Here is a 22950-nt window from a genome sequence, read left to right as displayed (position 1 = left end):
GTGGTCTAAGTTTTACTCACAGTTTCACTGACTTCTAGTTCTTGACTTGAGAGAGCCTGCTGATATGTTTCTGGTATACTAATTTAGGCTTAAACTTTATGTCATGCTCAGCCAGACCGAGCCATATGAGCTGTCTGTCTTCAGTCTGCCTCAGTCTATTCTTCCTGTAGGCTGTATTTGTGAAGCTGACCTTCCTAGGAGTCAACCTCAGAAACTTGATTTTTTTTTCTTTTTTGGCTAAGCTTGTTCTGACCAAAGGGCACAGAAGAGGTGTTGAGTGAGCAGAACGGTTGGGAGAGAAGAACAGGGACTAGTAGGATTGCTGCTGTCTGGACTCCTGTGTTGAAGATTCAAGATCCTGAGTAAATTCCAAATACACAGAAAAGTGGAGGGTGGGGGGAACTGTGCTAGGGTACGGTCAAAATCATGCGCTGGAGTTCAGAGGTTTAGAGCCTAGAGTTACTGGAGGTTTGCCTTAGAGGTTTCAGTGTAAGTGGTCAGCAGGTCTGCATGTCGAGGAGACTGCAACTCTGGCAGTGCAGAGGTGGCCAGTGATTCCGGGGCCTTCAGCCCAGGTCCGGAAGGGCGTTTAGGTTTCTGACGACCATTGATTTTGGTGTCTTCAGGGATGATCCAAACACGAATTATTAATGAATCGGTGAAATTAGCACAGCTCTATTTGGTCAGAGTAGAAAAACAAGCTGAATGAAGGAAAGCCACTCTTTTAAAGATGTCCAGAATGACTATATTTATGCAGCAGTGTGAAATACTAGTTTTTAGAAGAAAGAAGGGACATAGATACCTAAAGCAGTTCTCACCCCAGCAAAACGATTTGATTATTTTCCCTTGGTTGCTGATGTTGTTCATCAGCCTGGTCATACAGCGACTATTTCTCTAAACCAGAACTTTTCCATTACAGTCATGGATATTTCTGCTTCCTACCTCATTTGTTCACCAGTCATGCAAAAGGCATCATATACTACATTGCAGTCCAAATATTCCATCTCTAGTGAGAATACATGAAGTATTTTTATTTGTGATTGCTTTAGAGACTGAAAGCTTGTCCTTTGCTTGTGCCACAGAAATCATCCTTAAAGATATTGCGTGCTGCATACAGGTTGGAAGGTTGCCTTTGGTGGTGGCTTCAGAACTTAATGATTCTCATCAGTGCTGAGAACCAAACCAAGAAAATCAGATACGTAACAACCAACTCCAGCCTAACAACATCAGCTACATCCAACTGCTAATACCATATTGATAGACTTTTAATCCCAGAATGTAACATACCCAACCCAAGTCAAAACAAAACTGAGAACCAACTACCACCCTAAATCTAGTGAGGTTTTATTTAATTTTTTTCCTGGGATATAATAAATTAAACATAGTATGAAATGCAAAAAGGTTACATTGAGACATATAATATTTGAAGGTTTAATTCATTTTTCTAGTGTATAAGACACAAAGCTATTAAATTTTTAAAGCAGTGATCTCCTGAAGTCCCTACTTTATGAGGCCTTTCTTCATAAAGATAAATGGTTTCCTTGCCAAATCAAATGCAGATTTGAAACAAATTAAGTTAATGTTCAACGGTACAAGGTAGAATGGATGGGGGAACTGTTTTATTTTGCATTGTAATAACCATATACACCTAAATCAATAGCTGTGGAAAAAAAAGGCAATAATATCACGTAACTGCAGGAAATGAAATATAGTGAGATGAAGGGGGGAGCGGGTTGCAGAATGAAAGGATTTGTATTGGAATAATGACATTTCATTAAAAAGGGAAGGAGTGCTATTGAATAGAAGTCCATACCAGTAAATTCTATTTCTTATAATAACACTTGAGATGAGTTAAAGTTGCCCAAGTATTGTGATAAAGCATCTTGCTGGATTCCTTTCTTATATTATGCTGTAATTTTATGTTAAAAGAAAAATTTGAAATGTTAAAGAGGCACTGCATGTTTTCTAAAGTGCTTTCTATTTCTCCTAATGTTTCATTTAACTTGTTATATTATCCTGTGCTCCTGCAATCTGAGCAGGAGGAAGTTTATCAGTTTCGTTCTTCGGTAAGCTCGTATTAAAGAAACAAAACAAAATGTGAATCTGGCAGTGGTGAAAGGTATTGGATTGAGAGCGCTGGGGATTAAAGCCCTCTCTTTATCCGCAGCACAGGCTCAGGCTGGCGAGTAACAATGCAGACTGATAGCGGGATGAATCTGGCCTCTCTGCAGTACGGAGGATCAGATTCTCAGGTGGTGTAAATCAGCAGCAGCCAGTGGCGATACACTGGTTAACACTACTGAACAAGACTGGCTGCAATCTTTTTCAAAGTATCTTAGAAAGAAATCCTGGTTCCCCTGGAGTCAATGGCAAAAATCCCGTTGATTTCAAGGAGATAGGGGTTTTAACCTTGGTTTTTCTGTGTGTCACCCCTGAAGTCTCCCTGAAAGACTCAGCTGGTAGAAAGGTAAATGTTCCATGTGCTTGACTTCAGTCATTTCTCTCAGTTGCTTTGTTCTTTTGAGATTGCCCACAAAGGGACCAGTCCCACTGACTGGGCAACTGAGAGACGCATGTGACTGCTAGAAATTAAAATGATACCATACCATTTACATCCCATGTGTCAGACCAAGAGGAGCTCATTAGAGGGACCAATTCGTTTTGTTCTTTTGCATGAAGAGTATCTGCCGAAACAGGGACTTGGCTGTCAGTGCGTGGGCATCTCGGCCGAACCTCTGCCAAGTGATCATCTGGAAAATCACTTGTAGTATTAAGAAGTGTATAGGATTGTAAAGAAAGTAAGACTGACAGTGTCATAATACCTTTATATCAGTGATACAAACATTTTGGAACGTGGATGTCAGACAGCTGTCTCAGAGCTTCTCTCTACCATTCCTCATATAGCACATGCAGACTACATGAAATGGTTATGATCCCTTTCAGCAGTTTCTGAACCCTGTCTTCTTTTACAAAAAAAATGTCATAAAAATGTTGTGGCAGCAGGGCCTATATGAGATAGCAATAGAGCTAGACCTGTATTTGTGTATTAATGAAGAGAGGTTTTAGAACTTACGTGTGGTTTACTGAGTTGCTCACTGTTGGGTACAGATTAAAGAGGAGCCCATCATCACGTGAACATGGTGCCTCTTTGTGTCATTCTCATGCCGTAATACCAAGGCTTCTGTTTGCCGTGGTGTATTTCTGGCAATTACAAAAATCAAGCAATGCTTTACTTGATTTTCTGGACTAATTTTACAAAATTACTGTGGTCAGAAATGCATGAAAATGCAGAGGACATTTGGATAAAACTTGGCTTATCATTTAGGGCCTTAGAAATTGTTGCGTCGTGTCTCCCCGTCACAGAAGAGGCATTTTTGTGCAGAGCTAGTGACTTAGAATCTTTTGAACAGACATCTGAACAATCCCCTGTGCACAGTTAAAGGACGAAACTTGTCCATACGTACAGAGCTCTGCATCATCATGTCCCCAGCACAATTTGCATCTGTGCTTGTTCCTACTCATACCCTGCGCAACCAATGAGCCATCCCTTTGTGTTGAGCCAGTGGGAGGGCTTGCTTTGAATTATTTTTACAGTCATAATGAGCTATGTGCTTGACTTGTTGGTTCATTTGTTTTAATAAGGATGGGTCAAGCTTTCTCAAGCAAATTTCAGACCTCGTTCAGTTTGAAGAGTCTCATCCCTTAGAGCACTCTAAAAATGTACGTAGCTGTACTTGAGGTTGTCTCAACTCCTTAGCCTGCCTCAAAATCCAAAGAGGAGCTCGCTGAAGCAAATCAGCTTTTCAGAACTGCGTATTGTGAAATCTCTGTCAGCAGGAATTGATATCCTATCGCTGAATGATCCAGGGTTCAGGATTCGTATTAATATACTTCACCTGAGCACATCACGGGCTGCACTTTTCATGCAAAAAGTATCTGTTTCAGGAACATTATTTATAGTCTCTCCTTTTGTAAGTTCATCCGCTAAGGTGTCACTAGATTTTTGCCAAGGGCCAGGGGTGACTGATAGCATCTAAGGATTTGGCTGTCTCCCGCTCAGGAAATGGGTGAAATGGGTGCTCAGTGGAATTAAATATTTTTGTAAAAATAAAAAAAAAAAAAAAGGCAACCAAATATATCCAGGCTTTTGTGTAAAATGCCACAGGGAGTTTAATTTTAGAATATGTACGACTAATCAACCTCTGATTTGTGCATTGCTATCACATTTTCTGGTCTCTGTTTCTTCTAGATAGGACACTTGGGATGTGATCCTTTCAAATTGCCTTTTAATTTTACTCCCCATGAAATTAATTATTGACAAGTCCTAGAATCTGAGCCACTCTAACCAACTGTTCATGGATTTGTCATGTACACTTACCAGTAAAATTCACAAGTCACACTGTACTATAAATTATATAAGTCAACTGGAGAACAGAAACAGTACTGCATGGTTTATCTAAATAACAAACACAGTTTTAATGCTAAAGATTCACTCTGAACTTTCCAAGAACATTTTGTAGCATAAAAAAATTTACTGCAGAAATTCTCGGATAGTGATTTTAGATAATGGTTAAATGTAAGAATTTCACTGTGTTGCAGGAACAGTAAAAAAAAGATGAAATATATTGAATAAAGATTTTATTGTGAGTTATTTGCTCAGCTCTGTAGCACCACCAATTTTTTCTCCCTATATAAAAATAATGAAGTCAATAAATGTGTTTAGGTGACCTCTGAGACTTACAAAAAGGATGTTACGAGATGGGTGAATACTAGATACAGTATTTCATTCAGATGCCGAACAGCTGTTGTGGTAGACAATGCTGGCATCCTATTTTTCACCATTGATGCTAATGTAAATTGGTTTTTGATTGTATATATATTCTATCGTATTGTGGGAATGTGAAAAAGACTACTAGCCTGTCAGCCCTTCTGTCCCACCTGTTTATGCAACTTTCTAACATGTAATTACCGGTAGTAAATCAGGGAGCTTGGTAACCAGTGTGAGAGCCTGCATACAAATTTGCCCAGCCATTGCTGACAACCTGGTGGCTGAATTTGGCTGCAGCCTCCTTCTAAAACCCATTGGGCCATATTGTTGTCTTGATGATTTCAACGGGCATGCAACTGAGGTGTAAATGGTTACCTGTTGATTTTTTTTTTTTTTTTTTTTTTTTTTTCCCCTGGAAATGTAGATTTTATTCAAATGCATTTATGAACATCTGGACTCTATCCTGACCCTGTCACCATGGACTGTTAATTGTTCGGTCTCCTTTCCGAACGAACGACCCCAGCTTGCTGCACATCACGTCAGTTACTGGCAAAGACTTGTTGTGGCACTGAATTGCTCGTGTGTATTACAGAAAGTCTCCCATGGATCACAAAATGCTAGGGGATGACACTGCGTGCTTTCCTTAGATGTGTGGTGCTCCTGTGAAGGTATCGGCCTTGCTACCTGTCTTGTCATCAATGCTAACTGTTCACAGAAATCAGAAAAATATCTTTTGAGGAAATACAGAAATTAGCACTTTAGGACTAATTCTTATGCAGATTTAGTATTTATACCGGTTGTGCATTTTTCCTTTGCAGGATGATGAAAAACAGGGAATTGTGCGTTAACATTAACAATTAACAACATGATGAGAATTCTGTGTTAGCTTAACCACATTTTCTATGTATTTTCTCTGAGTTCAGTATTTATTTTCTTTTCAGTCCGACAGCTATTCAAAAGGAGGTGCACACCTTGTCAATTACTGAATGACCTCCTTTGTAAATTGACTGAGAGTGTGTGATTTGCCCTGGAGCATCTTTTTTAAGTAATTAGTGTAAATCAGTCAATAGATCTGTGTTAGCAACACCTTAAAAATTGCAGTAGTTTGGAAAATGTTGCACTCTATTATATGTTATCTCTTTTAAGTGCCATTGGTTTAAAATGTGAGAAAATTATCTATTTTTAAAAATAGATCAGTAGTACTTTGATTATGCAGCTTTTGATTTAGAGGGCTTCATGCATTTATTCAGTAGACAGTTGACACTGTACCTGCAGTTTTGCACTTTTTTAAAAAGTACTTTCAAGGTATTGCTCCATAAACTGCTCACACTGAAGATAAGGATATCGAAGGATCCTTTTGACTTGCATACGTGTGACCCCTTCCAAAACAAAGCTGCCCACACTCTGGGATGTTCCAGAAGCTCCATACGGTATTTTCTCTATACCCTGATCCTCTGCAGTTGCTGAGCTACGGTGGCGGTGACCCAAGGCTCTCTTCTTAGTATGGGAAACAAGGGAAAGATGCTGGTTGTAGGCAAGGGATTGAGCTGAAGAAGGTGTTGGCTACAGAGGGAGTTTGCTTGGGGGTGAGGGATTTGTTAGACAAAAGACAAGTTCATTGTAGCACGTTAGTGAGTCCCTCATGGCTGTCAGACTCCAGTGGCTGTTTAGCTTCTTGGGTGCAGTTCTTTCATACACAATTCATGGATGCTTTTTTGCCTCAACCAGTTCTTTGCCCCTTACTGAATTCTTGCTCGTGGAGTCCAGCCTTTTTATTTCTTAAGGGAGGGGGATATCATTTCAGTCTCTGCCTTTCTCAGATTTTGTGGTTTTGCAACTCTGTGGTTTTGTTTTCTTTTCAAAGTAAGTCTGCCCTTCAAAACTGCGGGGAGAGTGACTCCAGTGAGGCTGACTGTCATGAGAAGTGCTCTCAGAAGTACATCTAGGAGCCTTCACTCCTTCATATTCATATACTAGAGTCTTTGTATTTGTTACTTGTATGAATAATTAAAACATTTTTTTTTTTTTTTTTAGTAGCTTAGAAAATTTAATCACAACTGAAAATAGTCTTAGGTCCTGAATAGGTACCGGCTTTGAAAATGCTGACCACTGTAGGTCCATCATCCCCAAGATGAACCTTGCCTGCCTTTCTAGCTGTGCACAGAAAACAAGCTGTTTAGAGGAAAAAAGGCAGGGATTTTTTTTTTTTAAAGAACTGTAATTAAGCAATCATAACAGCCCTTTAAATAAATACAGCTTGCATTACATTTTAGCATGCACTTCTGGTGTTTGTTTAACTTTATTTCTTTTTCACCCCATTTTAACATAATAGAAAATCTACAGCAGGCTTTCTGAATGCTTCCACTCCTCCAGCCTGTCACAGCCTGTGTGCTGTTCATCGGAGCCCTCCAGACTCAAGCTGGCAGGATGCCTAACGTTGTCACCCGCCTAGGAGAAGTGGGTTTAAACTGAAAAGCCAACCATTTAGAAAGATGCATTGCTTTGCCCACCCCCAGATCGGAATCTTTTAAAGCAATTAAAACTTAATTGTGATCAGAAATCATGTATGTTCCTCTCAAGCCTCGGCTGTATAAAGTTCAGCGTTCCCTGGAGTCAGAGATCTGGGCTGTTTTTTCAGAAGAGCTCAGCATGCACCAACTCTTGTTGAGAACAACAGGGGTGCTTCTCGAGATTGAATGCCTTTGAAAATCTGATCATGTCACTTTATTTATTTATGTAGATTTGTGTATGCACAAATGTATACAACATGCCCAGAAACAAGCACGCACACATACATGACAGCTCTAGGGTCTGGATTTTCAAAGGAGCCTAGGAGAATTCAGTGAAAGATGGGTGCCTAATTAAAATTCATATCCTTCCTGCCTTTGGCATAACTTAAACCTACAGCAAAATTAATACCAAAACATGACTAAAGGGCAGCAGGATAATTCAGTAAAACCCACAAGAAGCAAGCCAGGCAAATTAGCCTTCCTTTCACCAGCATTGCATTTTCCCATTTCTTATTTTCAGAGATGGAAGGAAAATGACAAATGAATGCCAAATCTCTTTAAAATACTGCCCTTGGGTAGGATGCTTTCGATGGTGTGGAGTCAGGACCTATCTCTGTTTATGTGTTTATATCAACAGCAAAAGGGGTCTGATTTTTGTTGAGACTTCACTGTACTGTTGCGCTAGCATAAGAAAACCATAGCCAGGTAACAGAGCACTTTCGGGTACTTGTAAAATGATACTGTAAGCTGTAAAATCATAGCAGAAACAGTGGATCTTCCCCCTTCAATATACTGCAAAACAAAGAAACAAAGAAACAAAACCCGTGGTTTAGGATTCCCCAGAATCTTGTTCCTTATCTACATGTACAAAAAGAAAATCCTACATCCTGGAAGATGATTTACCAGAGCAATAGTTTTTATGATAGTACACAATACAGTTTACATTCCAGCCTTGGTCTCAGGAGGGAGGAGGGCACCCGAGTTCAGTGCCTAGCATCTCTGCTTTATCTAATGCATACACTCTAGACAGCCCACCAGAGTAGAAAATGGAATACATTCATAAGAAAGGCTTTTACACCACCGTGAATCTTTGCTGCCCAGGATATATCCTCAACAGGTAGTTTGGAGAAAGTGTAGAAGCTGATAATTTTCATTCTCTCGAGACCACTGTGGGGAGGGAGGGAGTTGAACGCCACTCTTTCCTAGAGTGAGAGCCAAGTTAGTTTGTAAGCATAGAACAGAATCGCTTCTCCAGCTGCTGAATTTTAGAAGAAAGTGGCTGCAAATACATTTTGCAAGAGATGCAATCTCTCTATTTCTGTTTTCCTTAGAAAAGGCTGAGAGGATTGGGCCTCTAAGGAATGTACAAGAGGATTTTTAATTCATGTGTCCTGCTCAGATTTAGTAAGAAACCGGTACCAAATCAGTCCTGAGCTGGAGCTCGGGTATGCACAGAGACGGGAATCGTGGTATGGGGTGACACGTGGGTAGGTGTGAGTTTGGTACCTCTGACCAGATGTGTAGGACCCCTGGAAGGGGACAAGAGCCTGACTCACAGTTTTGCACTTTTTCTCATGGGTTCTGCTTGAGTCGTATTTTAACCCGGGGCACTGAGCCCTGACGGAGAGCGGTTCGAAACTGTTAGGGCCACGTGTTTTCTTCCCTGTTTGTCAGTGTCAATCTGTGCTTTTCTCTGTGAGCTGCTTCTTTATGGAGTCAGAAAGAATGAATCCAAACCACTTTCTTTTCCAGAACAGGTCAGGTTTGCTGCAGTTTTCTCACTTCTGCTCTCGGATGGTACTGACAGTGGAGAATGGATTTTTAATTAAAGGGAAAAAAGGTATTAGCAAATACCTTACATCAAAGCAACTGGTCTCTAACCTAACTAGCCTAGGATGCTTGCCCCTGCTAGGCTCCTGGACAAACACACTTCACCACTGTGATCTTAAGAGGCTGAAGTATCTTTCAGACAAGCTCATTCCGTAGACTTAATTAAAACCTAGTTCACTCCTTTATTCAATTTATGAGGCCTAGCCAGTAGGATTAAGCGATTACAGGCAAAAAGCCCCATTTGTGAAACACTCATAAGCTCAAGCTGCTAGACTGCTCAGTTGTACTCCATTAAATTAATAAGGAATGAATAGACTGATCCATTATGAATAAAGCTGTGGGGAGCCTCAGCATTGCCTCAGACTCTCTGCACACTCCTTAGAGAACATTTGTGCAAAATGATTATGTTCATATTCATTCAATTGGAATTCTATAAAAGTGGAATGCATAAATTACTCTAAAGATGGGGAGTTTATCTTAAACATTAACTATGTGTGTGAATTAATAAGACTATTATAAAACCATTAGCATTCAGTGTATTTACCTACGTATGCTGCATACCTAAACTAAATTCAACAGTTGTTCCTAATTGCTATTCTTGTTGTGTGATCAAGCTGTGGTTCATTTTCCCTTATAGTCATAATATTTATGTGTTACAGTTTTTCCTGTTAAAACTTCTGAATCCCCTTTTTCCCCCCCCAGCTTTACATTTGCTCTTGTAGTTTTTCAGAATATAGTAAAACACTGGGCCATTAACATATTAGGAAATGAAAGATCAGCAGATGCTTACAGATGTGTTAAAATAAAACATCGAATAGCACCTGCAAGTATACATACTGTCAACCAAACCTTTGTATTTTATAGAGCATTAGACGAGGAAGGATGGCAGCAACTCCTGGGAGAGTCTTGCCTGAATCTACTGCTGCTCTGCAGGACCCAGCTGAATCCCAGTTTCGAAATACAGAGGGGAGCAGAATCCATCCACCGGCCTTTGCCATGTTGTGAACATGCACAGTCTCTTTCTTCTGGAAGAACTCCAAGTGACTTGAAAGGTAAAAAAACAAAACAAAACAAAACAAAAAAACAAATGCAAAACCAAAATGAGGGGGTGGGTTGGTGAAAAAAAAAAAAAGCAGTTTGTGGAGGACTTGGCAAACAAGGAGTTAAAATCAACTAACACGAGTTAGTTGTAAGGTTAGAAAAGCAAGTGTTCAAGCAATGAGCGGTAGGGGTATGCTGCAGGATGAGAGAAGGGCTCAAGGCTGAGCTGCTAGGGCAGACACTTTGAGCAGGCAACTTTTCCTCTTGCCCTGCTTCTCCCTTTCTGTCCTTTGACACTTTCTGACAGAGCAACCAGAGTAGCAGACCCTATGGGGTTATTGAATTGATTTGCCAGGGACTGGGCTGAAGCAAAAAAGACTGCGTTATTAGGACTGATCTGATGTGATCTCAATGAAATGGCAAGGAGGGATGTCTAGGCATGGTGTTATTTTCAACGCTGTTCCTGAGCAGAGCGAGGAAGTTATGTGTTAACATAGGTTAGCTAGCACGTCTGACCTTCATTGTTCCCAGTGGAAACAGTGACAGTCTATTAGTCCTCCACAAGGGATATCACTGTCTCACAGCAGCTCTCAAAATCCCCCAGGACACTCCTGGAACAACAATAATTCAGCAAGAGTTCACACAACGTTAGAGCTCTGTGAAATGTTTGCAACAAATCTTGCCTGGATGGAGAGGGAGATGTGGTAGGAAGGGGGAGAGGGATCGTTTTGAACTCAGCTGTGTTTGAGAGGAGACATTAACCTTTCAGGCAAGTCGGACCAGGTGGGAGTTTTGCAACAGGAAAATCTTGCTAATGCTCTTGAAATGAAATAGCCAAATAGATAAAAGAAGGTGGAAATTAGTTTTTTAGCTTAATCTTGCTTCTGAAGTAGAATATCAACCTCGTAATCTGAATTTTAAAGTGAAAGACAAAGAATTTAAACTAGGAAACTCGTGGGGGCTAAAAGCCAAAGAAACCGATTTGCAGCTGAACTCTAGGAAATGGAGTGACAGAGTTTTAATACAGCTTATAGAAAGTAGTAGTTGAATCAAAGTACAATTGCCTTTGATACAAAAATAATGCTATGCATGGGTAAGTAAATCTGTAGACTTTGACACACTGAGTGGCTGCTAAAGTCTTTTCATGGCTGTACTTTTAGAATAAAAGGGTAGCAGTAAAGAAACGCGTAGGTCAGCTACTGGATTTCTTAGACCTGATCTTCTCGCCTTCGCTTACACTGTCCTTCCCAACGCATTATACCTTTCAAATATTCCTGTGCCCTTTGGCCTGTAACGCGCTTGTGTGGTGTGTCCTGGCCTAAAATGGAGCACAGCCTGTCAGTGCTCGCAAGGGACGAGTGATGCCTGTACATAGCCATCCTGACGCAGGTGCTGTGGGAGGACTCCAGAATTCAGTAAAGATACAGCATGGGCTATGTTCAGGGGTAAACCTCTACTCGCTGTTTTGGAGATCTTTCGAGTGGGAGGTGTATCTCAAGACACAGAGTTACCTGATGTCACTAGGGCCCCTGGATGGCTTAATCCAGGCTTGATCGAAAGGATTAATAAATGAATTCTTGACTGAGCCTGCATGTGAAGTCTGTATTGGAGAAAGGCTTATTCTTTGGCCCAATTCCAAGAGAAACTAATCATCATGAACTTCATGCAGATTTACGATTATTCTTTCTATAGAAGGGGTTAGGCCAGCACTCTCTGGCAGTAATGAAAGGCCTGCAGAAAAGGAGAAAGCCGAACATACACAGAACAAGCATTGTATGTAGGTTTGTTTCCTTGAAATCCTTCCCTTGGATTTTCTACATTTTCACGGAAAACTGATGGAAGAGTACTATCATGTATTAAAACAGAATTGTTATGCTCATCTCAACTCCAGGAGAGAGAAATATCATAACAGTCTTATTTTTTCAAGGGAGATGATATCACGAAATAAAGTGATAAGAAAGTTACCGTGATAGTATGAAATATGTCCACTGGCTGCCTTCAGCACAGTAATCTTTTATGTTCAAACTATTACTCAAAGTACGGGTTATTGAAACGCTGATCTTCTGTGGCGCTCTCTTGGGTGATCTATGGAAGCCCGTAGAAGTCAGTGAAAAGAATCCTACAATTTCTGATTATTCCTTAAAAAAATGGTAATAAAATATCTATTAAATTTCAGTACACATATACGCATGTATTGGAAATACAGTATGATGGCAGGGGTTTAAAAAGGTGCTGTTTAATAATCAGATTTCTAATAAACTTTTAGAATATGCAGAAAAAAATGAAAAACTGCAACCTGCTCATCCAGGATTTTGGGCTTTCTTTTTTTTTATTGAAAGCGAGTTGAAAACGGTTTTGTAATCTCTTTCCAACACTGCATTTGCAGATATGCATGGATTTGTTAGGTTATCTCCTACTCATAGGATTTTGTTAAACAAGGTTGTGGAACAGTCATTAAAATGAAAACCACAGCTCTGCCCAGTTTTTCCTTGGTCTTGAGATAGCTTTTTGCTTTTTCTTTTTAATGCTAAATATTTCACATTAAAACATGATTTCCCTGCCTCTTAAACAAAAAGGACATAATGGGGGGACAGAGATAACACAGGGGCTGTAGAATTCTTTCATTTTATAAGGCAACAGACCAGTGGTCTGTAAGATCCAGTATCTATCCCAAAAGAAGATTAAAATCACTTGGCCAGCCAGGCAGTGCAAGATGGCAACAATTCTTCTGTGTATTTCTAGAACCATGGGGACTGTTAATCCCTGTGACTTAAGCTAAATAGTCTAACTACAGATGTTACTACTTTGTAGATTCTGCATTATTTGGATCTCATTAATGTGTGACATGGTTTATGAGCTACATGATGTGTGATGTGTGAATGGTATACAAGGACAGGGGAGTGCCTCCCACTTGTGGGGCTGTGTAAAGGCTGAATTCATTTTGTGCACGTGCAGTAAGGGGGAGCGTAAATCTCCTTAACTCAGGAGAGTTAGGACATTGCTTGCTTCTAGCCTGGCCTTGCCTTGGAGACAAAATGAGGTGTATGGTTAAAGCATAGCAACAGCTGATGTTGTATGACTGCTGACGGTGCTCCAACTTACTGGAAGATGCCTTGGTTCACGCCAGTGTGGCCATTCTGAGGGCACCAGGCAGCCCTTTTCTCCTGCAAAAGCCCTTGCCCCAGTGTTGATGTCTGACATAGCATTCTGTGTAATCCAGAATATCTGCAAGAATATTGAATAACTGATGGAGGGGAAGGTGCTTAGGAACTGACAGTGGAGGAGGGTGGGCGCCCCTCAAGACAAGACTATCAGGACCCTCAACCTAGTGTTCAGTGAGATGCTACAGTGATGTGTTTGTTAGGAACAAGCGCCTTTGTACTGCTTGGGTCCCCTCACCCAAGCAGTCACCCCTACACTTTCAACTGTGGTAGGTCTTCAGGTCTCAGATGTGTTTGACTGAAAGGGAAAATAACAATTTAACCCCTGTTCCTCTGTCACAGGTAACAAATACTTCATGGTACTGTGGGTGATCCCAGCCTGGGTATCGTTTCTCCGTGACACGAAATCTAATATCAACTTTTTGAAAGACAGGTTTGATAAATGATAATAGCAGATACCATGGATAATACTCATATGAGTATATATGTTCCAGGATATCTGGTTTTCCCATGTTGTACTGATATTTATGGATTTTGGATGCTCATAGCCACTGCTACGACCATGACATGGAAACAGAAGCAGCCACTGTACGTGGAACTGATGAGCCTTTTCCTCCTATACTCAGGATCGGTATTTATTTGACAGTTTGTCGTGGAAATGAAGCAAGGTGATGTTTCTAGTGTTGAGAAGATGGAGAGAGACCTATTTATTCTGTCACCTCCTATAACCTTTTTGGGCAATACAGATCACTTGCATTTCTTAACATGCTGTAATAATACGTTCCTGTTCACCTTCCTCAAAGAGATTCCTTCCTTGTCTCAGTGAAGCAACAGGTAATGATATGGACACACTTATTAGATTTGTCTTTAGATGTTTGCATTCCAGTGTTAACATATCATATAGATATCTTTCCCCTTGAAAACAAGCAAAACACCGAAGAACAGCACCACCCATGCTTTAACATCACAGGAGTCCCAAGGAGGAAACTTCAGTAATAATGTTGGCTTTCTTGGATATGTACTTTTAACTATATGATTAGCCTGGGAAACTATGGGAGGCAGAGAGACTCAAACCTAGTGATATGAACCTCCCTCCTAAATGACAGTCCTCATGAGCGCAGGCTGGAACTGAGATAGAAGACGACGTATTTAATGTGCAAGGAGCCAGTAGGATTGTCCCAGGAGCTGGCACCCTTTTTCTTTGTAATGTTCACCGTAGTGCTTGCTGAAATACCAATCAGTGGGAAGAGGGCATTGACCTCTTTACTTCTAAAGTGGGGCTTGAGTGGGTCTTCTAGTAAATTGACTACTCCGTTAAAAAATAATTCCCGTGAAAGCATAATGCTGCCAAGGTTGAGAGGGCTAAAGATGAACTTGATAATAAATGATAGCTATATAACAGTCTAGGAAGAAGTTCTAAGGTTTTCCAAAGTTTGAATAGGGATAAGTGGCCTGTTAGGTAATTTTCCATTTCTTGTAATATCTTGCCTTTTTTAACCAATTTGCCCTCTCCTTGCATGTTGAATTTTGGCCAGTTTCCCTAAAAACCTGCTAGAAACTCAGCACATACTAAAGGTCTGCAAACCAGATTACTATATAACAATGACTTTCCAGTTTCCATTGCATCTAGCTCTGACTTCCAGTGGTACCAGCAGGATTATATTGGGTACCCAGCATGTCACGCCAGTCCCGATGTCAGTACTGACGTTCTGTTGTCCTGTGGCTGTATCATGAATTAAGGGATGAAGCTACACTGTCTTTTTTGGTCTGCAAGCATGTAATTCCAATGAGCAGTATCCCCCACAGGGTAATAAACTCTTTAATAACAGTAATGTAGCAACCACAATAATGAAAAAAGTGATTACATTGTACATAAAAATATAAAAGCTCATTTGATCCTAAGGTCCCCAGTGGCACATTACGTGGACTTTTATTTAAAATATAACATCTCTTACTTACATCTTATTCAGGTCCTTTGTTAACACTAGTATAAAACACCAGTAAAATTGTCATTGGAGGAATTTAATAAGGAGTGGGTATGGCTCAGTGATCCATGCTGCTAATTCTGAGTCCTTCCATGAATCTAATCTAGAAAAGCGCAAGATGCTCTGCTTGGGTGTTTCGTTGCTGAACCCCAAGGAATGAAGGCAGATAAGAAGATCCCTTCTTTAAAAGTGAGGCTCTTTCATCTCCTAAAATGGGAATGTCTCTACAAGCACATAAGTTTCATGAAATGTGAGAGTCCCTTCTTGTACTTTTGCTTGCTCTTCATTCATGATGGCTTCCCTGCAAATCTGGACTAACTCCAGGGATCTAGAATGACACCAGGGGATTTTCTTCCATGTGTATGTCAGGGGATTTGAGAGCAGAAGCTAGCCAAACCCTACTCTATAATCTATCTTGCTGTATTTCTATTATATCTAATACTGGGAGGAAAGCAACCCTGCTAAATATTGTGTGCCTCCCAGTATAGATAGTATAGACGTTACTGAGCCTGTGGGAAGACTTCAAAAGAATCTGAATTCCAGCAGCAAGTTTTTGCGCTGTCCCTTCTTGTAAGCTGTACAGTTGAGCAGAAATATATTCAGACTTTTTCCATTTCCTCCTTTTTCTGTCAGTACCATATTATTTCCTACTGAAGGCTCTATCCTTCCCGTCATGTCACTGAGGAATTAATCCCCTGTGCTCTAAGTAAGAACATATGGCAAGCCATTAGTCATCAGCCAATGCAATGGACACAGTTTTGTTCTAGAAAGTGTGCTGGCCAAGATGGTGAATGGAAGGATGGGGGTTTTAATAGGAGTTATATTCTCAAATCAGAGTCAGATCTGAAGATTTAGGAAGTGTGTTAGCAGGTAAAGTGTATTAGCGAATCCCCCTGTGAGGTTTAGCAAGGGCTTTGTGGTGAATTTTGAGGTTGTGATGCAAAACAAGCTTCTACCTCCCTTTGTACGGAAGCTTTCTGTGTTCTTGGAGGCCAAGGGCCTACCTTCATATCTAGGTGTGCAAACTGCTTTCTATCAAATGGAAGCAAACTAATTTAGGTAAATAAACACATTGCTTCTCATTTTTCAAGTATATGAATGTATTGACAGTCATCCCAGGAGCTCCCTCAAAAATTTGCGTGACCATTTAACATCATCTATACCTCCCCCTTGCATGACATAGTCCCTCCAGCAGTTGGTGAACACACGGAATATGTCATATATGTTGAAAGCCTCTCTGACTCTATTCTTACTCCCATTCTATGGTCATATCCACCTCTTGTCTCACTAGATGTGTATGGTCAATCACAGCTCTAGGGCAAGGATTGTCTCTTTGCTTTATGTGCACATAGGCTCATAATGCAACAGGACTGGTGTTTCTAGGTGTTAATGCAAAACAAATACATAATGGTAATCAAGACAATAGACTGCCTAAAATGAATGTGATAAAAGATGACGCCTTTTCAAAGTAGTATCTGCCAAAGATCCTTTTACCTGCACAGCAGGTGAAAAGTACCTACAAAGAGAGTAGTGTTGCAAAGCTTTCTTGGGTTCTCTTCCATGGAGCTGACTGCAGCATCAACCAAGATTTTAAAACACCTTTGTTTTTGAAGTGATGAGCCTTTTAAAAATAATACTGCATGGATAACCCGAGTGAATAAGAATTGAGGGAGACACGTGCTACAATGCTTGTTCTCGTACTAGTCATTGACTGGAAATGCTCACGAAAGGAATAAAAAGTACATTTGCCTTGTTAATACAATTTGTATTACATATTCATAAACCATTTTATAAAGCTCCCAAGGAAAAATTCAATTGTACTGAAAGCACATAATGGTAGAGCGGCCATACAGAAAACAGGCAGCATGTTACAGAATTAACTGCACAATGAATGAAATGCTATGTCTATAATAAACCCATTCAGATATAAATTATGGGAGAGTAGATGAAATGTTTGTTAAGCAATAAAGCTTGCAACCGTACATGTGAAATTGAATGGGATTTATCATAAAATATTGTGGAGGACACGGGCTGAATATGTGTTACAAATTGACTGAATTAAAAATAATCCAAGGAGAGCAAGCTTTTGGGAGACCGAAAATTTTAGGAAATGAGTTCATAAGCTGTTTAGCTCTGACCCAAAGTCCCCTGGTGCCAAGAAAAAGAGAGGCAAGAAAATAAGAACAGAATCATTTCTTAGAGGACCACAGTTATGTTGTCTTAATTTTAACCTCCTAAATTTTGTCAAATAATCAGACTCCCTATTGAACAAACAGCATCTCACTGGAGTGGAGAGTAGAGAATTTGGCCCAGCAGTGTTTGGTTAGTATGATTTACAGTGGAAGATTTTTTTTTTTCCCCCTGAACTATTTATCTCAGTAAGGCTGTTGTACTGAGGGCAGGATAGATGATATTTTGGTTGGACCTTAAAGAGATATGTGGTATGTTTTCCCAAAAGACTGTACCAGATATCTCAATACAAACAACAGAGTTGCTAAAGAACACATTCTGTGGGATCCCATAGCAAGCTTCACTGAAATCCACTTCTCAAAATTACATAGCCTACGCTTTTGCTCTTGTTACTTCCAAAAATCGAAAATACTTAAAGTTTTTAGAACATGATGGAAATATTGTACTCATGAACAACAACAAAAAAAAATCACCAAAACCTTAGGTTTAAAATTCAAATAGATGTTTATGGGATAGGGGGATAAAAAGCGGGTGGGATAATTTCCAACCACAAGTAACATTTGTAGCTATGGAAATGTAGGATAACCTAAGAAAAAGAGAGAAATCAGAGCTGTAGAATCTGTGACTGAGCGGGTTAAGAGCATTGTCCCTTTTCTTAAGCTTACCTAGATGCTTTTTAGGTCATCTTTCTCCTTTTCAAGCAGTGAATAAAGACCATTTCTCAAAGTAGTTAGAAGTATACAAAGAAGTCGGGAAGCCAGAATACAAAGTGGTGTTTCTGTAGGGCCTTTAAGGTGGTTGTTCTGCTTTACAGACGGAGGATCCTGCACGTAGACTGAAGATGAGCGTAGCCACGAGCCACAGACGTGGTTGACATGGTCTTTGTGTGTCTGCTGACCCTAAGATCCCTGTTTCTGTGGGTGTGTTTCACTGTGGTGACATTCTGATAGGGTTTGTCAGACCAAAGGAGTAAATACGTAACTTTCCCCTGATTAACACACCTGACGAACCAGTAGATTTCCTTTAATCTCTTTGACCATGCAGCCTAACAGAATCCTTTTTGGTTTGCCTCTGCTTGCTGTTTAATAAATAAAGGGATTCCCTTCCTCAGAGCCACATGTAAAAAGCACTTTGAGTTGTTATCCAGCAGCGTTTTAATTTCAAGAGGTAATGCTGAGCCATTTCTATGGAATAGGAGCTGCTGGACCATTATTGCAGAGCTAAATATAAATAAATGAGGAGAAATTAACTCAAGTAGACTCCATTTTGCTTCCCTGCCGAATGGATGTAGTTTCCCATGCATAAGAGATTCTGTGGATTTTTTTGTTCCTTTTTTTCACTGGAAAAACCGCACTGAGTACAAACATACATTGGCATCCCGCAGTGTATCAAGAGGGGCTGGTAATCTTACCCTTTTAAGAAACGTGGCGTGTGCCCAGCACTTTTGGATTGCATTTTATTCGTAGGAACACAGGCTATGAAAACTCTCTTTCTTCCAGAGGAAGAAAAGCCTGTTAACTTGTCAGGCTGCATCTGAAAGGCCAAGGGTTCAAAGCTGCTCATCAGTGTTGGTTGACATTCCCCCTTAGTGCCTTTGGAAGTATCAAGTTTGCCAGTTATTGACTGCATTGCTGAGTTATCTGTTGTATAAGCACAATTTCCATAAAGGACATAAGGCCGGGGACATGTTCACCATCCGTTTTAAGACATGGTTGATTTGATTTTCTCATTTCTTTTTTTCTCTAAACATATTTCTCTCGAATAGTAAATTGTAACAATATTATTGATTGTGTTCTGCTCATGGAGCAATAGCATCTACTTGGCTTTTTTTTTTTTTTCTTAATGATTTGCTCAGAGGGCGGAAAGATGTAGAGGAGGTGAAACACCTTTGTCCCCTAGAGATGAGGGCTTTCCAATCAAGATCAGTGACATGACAATATGGAATCTGTTAGCACCTTAATAGACCTGGCAGATCCCCTGGACAGGAAATCTTTCTCTGCACTTCAGTAAGAGATTCAGGACTTCAAATCTAGACCTTAATATTGAAATGCCATGATTTTCTTTGATTAACAACTAAATTCCTGCACAATTTGAATAAATCTGAGGGACAATTCTCTAGGAGCACAAGAATTGTAAAGTCAGTTGAGGGGAAAAACCTGACATATATAATCTGCCCTGGGGAAAGAAAATGCATCAGGTTTTGAAAAGCTGAATGAAGGCAATTCAGCAGAAAGTGAATTGTGGACAGAAACATGGCGTTCAGCCGGTGGAACAACAGTAAGGGTGTCTCAGTCACTTCTGTCTTTTTACTGTTTATGTTATCGCAAGTGAAGACATAATATCACTCAGTGAGGCAAATTTCATTCTTAGATACATGCGCATAATTATCAGTGACCTTTTTGTATCTGAGAGAGAATTGATTTTGATGAGAGCTCTACCTCCTGCTCTTAGGGCAGGGTCTTGCCCAATTTGTTTTACATGCTCAACAGTCATTATTTGGATGAACCAATCATGAGGATTGGCTGTTATTGATAGATCTTCCAGGAAATATGTCAAAGTTAAGTAAAAATAAATAAAACATGAAATTAGCGTGAACATGTTTTTTTCCTAATCAGATATATGTTTCAGTAGCTCTTGCTAAAGTGGCAAAATCTACCCAGCAGGATGCGATTGATATGAAAGGTTTATTAAGAAAAGCAATTCAACATATACGTTACACACAGGGGAATATTACTCAGGATAAGGTAATCTGGAAAAATCAAAATTATCCTCCAAGAAATATTTGTCTATTGCAAGATGCACAGACCTGAACCAAACCTTCTTCTAAGGTTCATCAAAATGGTATAGTAATTTTTGCTATTCTGAAACAGTTCTCATCCTGAGGAACTGCCAGGTTTTCTGACACACTGTAATAGGAGGTCAGAGGACTCTTATGACACATACATAATGCCCATTTAGGAGGTGGGAGAAACAGGGAGTGCTCAAGCTCATGTGTCCGGTAATTTTAGGTGTCATGATTAAATGCTGAGTCCTTCATCTCTGGAAGAATCTCTGTTGGGCACAGGAGGAGCTTTCAGCTTTCTGACTCAGATGGAAGAGTGCTTTGTGTCTTCCTAAATGAAGGTCCAGATCATGGTCTGGATGGCTGACAGTGGTGCGGTGCGTGCCAGAATCTCCCTCTGGCTTTATGAAAAGCGGTAGGTGCTCTGCGCCTACATGTCTCTACTTGTTTACACAAAAAATTTGGCTTGCAAAATTAGCGAATGCTTTTCAAGAATTTTGTCCAAACAGTTTGCTGCAGTGAGTTAGTAGCAGAGGTATGAATAGAGCCCAGGGCTCCTCACTCCTGGCCCCATGCACTAACCACCAAGACCATTTACTTTTCTAGCCAGGGCCAGAGTGAAGATGTGAAAATACCACAGGCAATTTTTTTTTTTTTTTTTCAATTTTTCCACTCAGTTTTGCAGACTCAGGAGGTTTGGTTAGCTCTCCATGTTGAGCAAGAGGATAATATGGGCTTTGCCGTGGAGTTTTTCACTTCTAGGCGTATGAAAGATGAGTCTTCCGTCTTCCTTTCCCCTCTGACCTCTGCTGGAAGGTGAGTGGAGGTGTATGTTGAGTTATTTTTCCTTTGGAGAAACTGGTACAGAAAGAGGGGTGAGCAAGGAGGACTCAGCCAGTCGGGGTACTGGCCTCAACCTCTTGTTGGCAAAGAGAGCAAAGAGAATGGGGAGAACAGGCGGGCCGGGAATAGCAAATGGTCGACAGTCGTGGCCCGTGCTGTTGATTACATCCTCTGGTGATCCAGCCAGGGGATCAGCAGGCCAGTTGTGCCCAGTCATTAAGGAAAGGCATGTCTGTAATTAATGGCAAAGGGCCTGATACAATAAAAGGCATGTCTGCCTTCTGCATTGCGAAGCCCGCATAGGGCTGCAAAAGACGCCAAAGAAAATCAATGTTAAGCAGCTTGTATGGATTTGTGCAGACCTATACAGTGCCAAAGTCCAGACATATTTCTCATTGAGCTGAGTCCTCATATGTTTTATTTATAATTTAATGCTAAAATTTATGAAGGAGATGCATGGCAGAGGGAGAACCCATAACCTTGTCATTTCTTCTCTTAAAGCAGCAGCTACTAGATCTAGGAAAGAATTATGTCCTCCTCTTTCTCTCTGACTCCCCAGCATAAAATGTAACATGATAGAATTTTTTTCACTATGAGTTTGTTTTCACTGAATCGGCTGTACAGCTGAGTTGCCTGTTGCATGTCGCGCAGCAAGTTTTTATCAAAATCGCTAACTGCCAATCACTTGCTCTAAACTAAATCACCTCAGATGTTATTCATCAAGCATGCCATGTTACATTATAGACTTTCATAACTCAGACACTTAAGGTATGAAAGAAATTAATTGCCTGTATTATTTTCCATAAAAACAAATAAACAGCACTAGGTGCCTTTTTAAAGTCAATAGGAGGATTGATTTTAAATCAAGTTGTATTTCACCATACTTCAAGCACTCACCACTAGAAGCTGTAATCTTGGGACTTTAAATATGGATACTGTAATTTCAGAATGTCACATGCTTTAAACATTTGTATTGAAATTTAAACCATTGCCATAAGAAAATAAAAAGAGTATACATAAAAATGTATTAAACATGACAGCAACATTAAGAGCCCTGTTTGGAAGGAGGAAGGATTTTAACAGAATACATTATTTACTGGTCTCTTTTGTATTGTTCCACCGTGATGTCAGGATTACATTTTCCCTGAAACTGTGAATCAGGCTTTTCCCTTTCTGACATCAGCCGCATTTGTATTACGAAGCTCAGATGAGACAACACGGTGCAGGATTTCTGCTGGCGTGCATTCAACCAGATCAGCACTGCAGAGCTAGCAGAGCTTAATTGAATTGTACTGGAAACCTAAAAGAGAAGAGGCTGCCAGGGAAAGAACACCGGTTTCTGCAGTGGAGAAGACCTAATGACAGGAGAACCTCAAAATGTTTTTTTCCATTAAATTGCCAAGAACAGGTAGGAGTCCAAAACTCACACAAGACTCCTGGGTAGGGATCCAAAAGTTGCATATATTTTCGTGTTCATTTGAATTACCCAAATGGTCTGGTTCAGCAGAATCTGAGCTGGGAGTCTCAGGGAAACGGCTGTCACATGAGATGTCTAGTTAAATTTAGTTAAACAGTTAAATATTACCACTTTTATAAGCAAAAGAAAAGAAACTCCACCTAATCCAAAACATCTCACATTTTCTTTAACAAAAACATTTGTTTCCTCTTTTACACCCCCCCCTTTTCGTGCCATAAATCTGTCAGTTGTTTAAAAGATGTGATTGCACTTATAAACGTATCAAAGATAAGCTAGGTTGTAAAGGATTCAGGTTCATGAACTGTGTTTATACAGTCTATTGTTTAGTATTCATGAATATTTGATTCTTGTCCTTCCTGCACA

General features: G+C 40.2%; 1 long non-coding RNA gene across 1 annotated transcript in view; it reads left to right on the top strand.

Annotated features, from left to right (window-relative positions):
• Positions 1–22950, top strand: part of LOC148051059 (uncharacterized) — a 535993-nt gene that overhangs the window by 322953 nt on the left and 190090 nt on the right. The window contains exon 9 of the long non-coding RNA XR_015700440.1: positions 9973–10160. This is a non-coding gene — a long non-coding RNA (uncharacterized LOC148051059). The remainder of the gene's footprint in view (positions 1–9972; positions 10161–22950) is intronic.

The sequence above is a fragment of the Nipponia nippon genome, unplaced genomic scaffold, assembly GCF_047370975.1.
Source record: "Nipponia nippon isolate SJK-2023a ecotype South Korea unplaced genomic scaffold, ASM4737097v1 scaffold_7, whole genome shotgun sequence".
NCBI classification, from domain to species: Eukaryota; Metazoa; Chordata; class Aves; order Pelecaniformes; family Threskiornithidae; genus Nipponia; species Nipponia nippon.
This window is presented reverse-complemented; position numbering and strand designations above follow the sequence as displayed.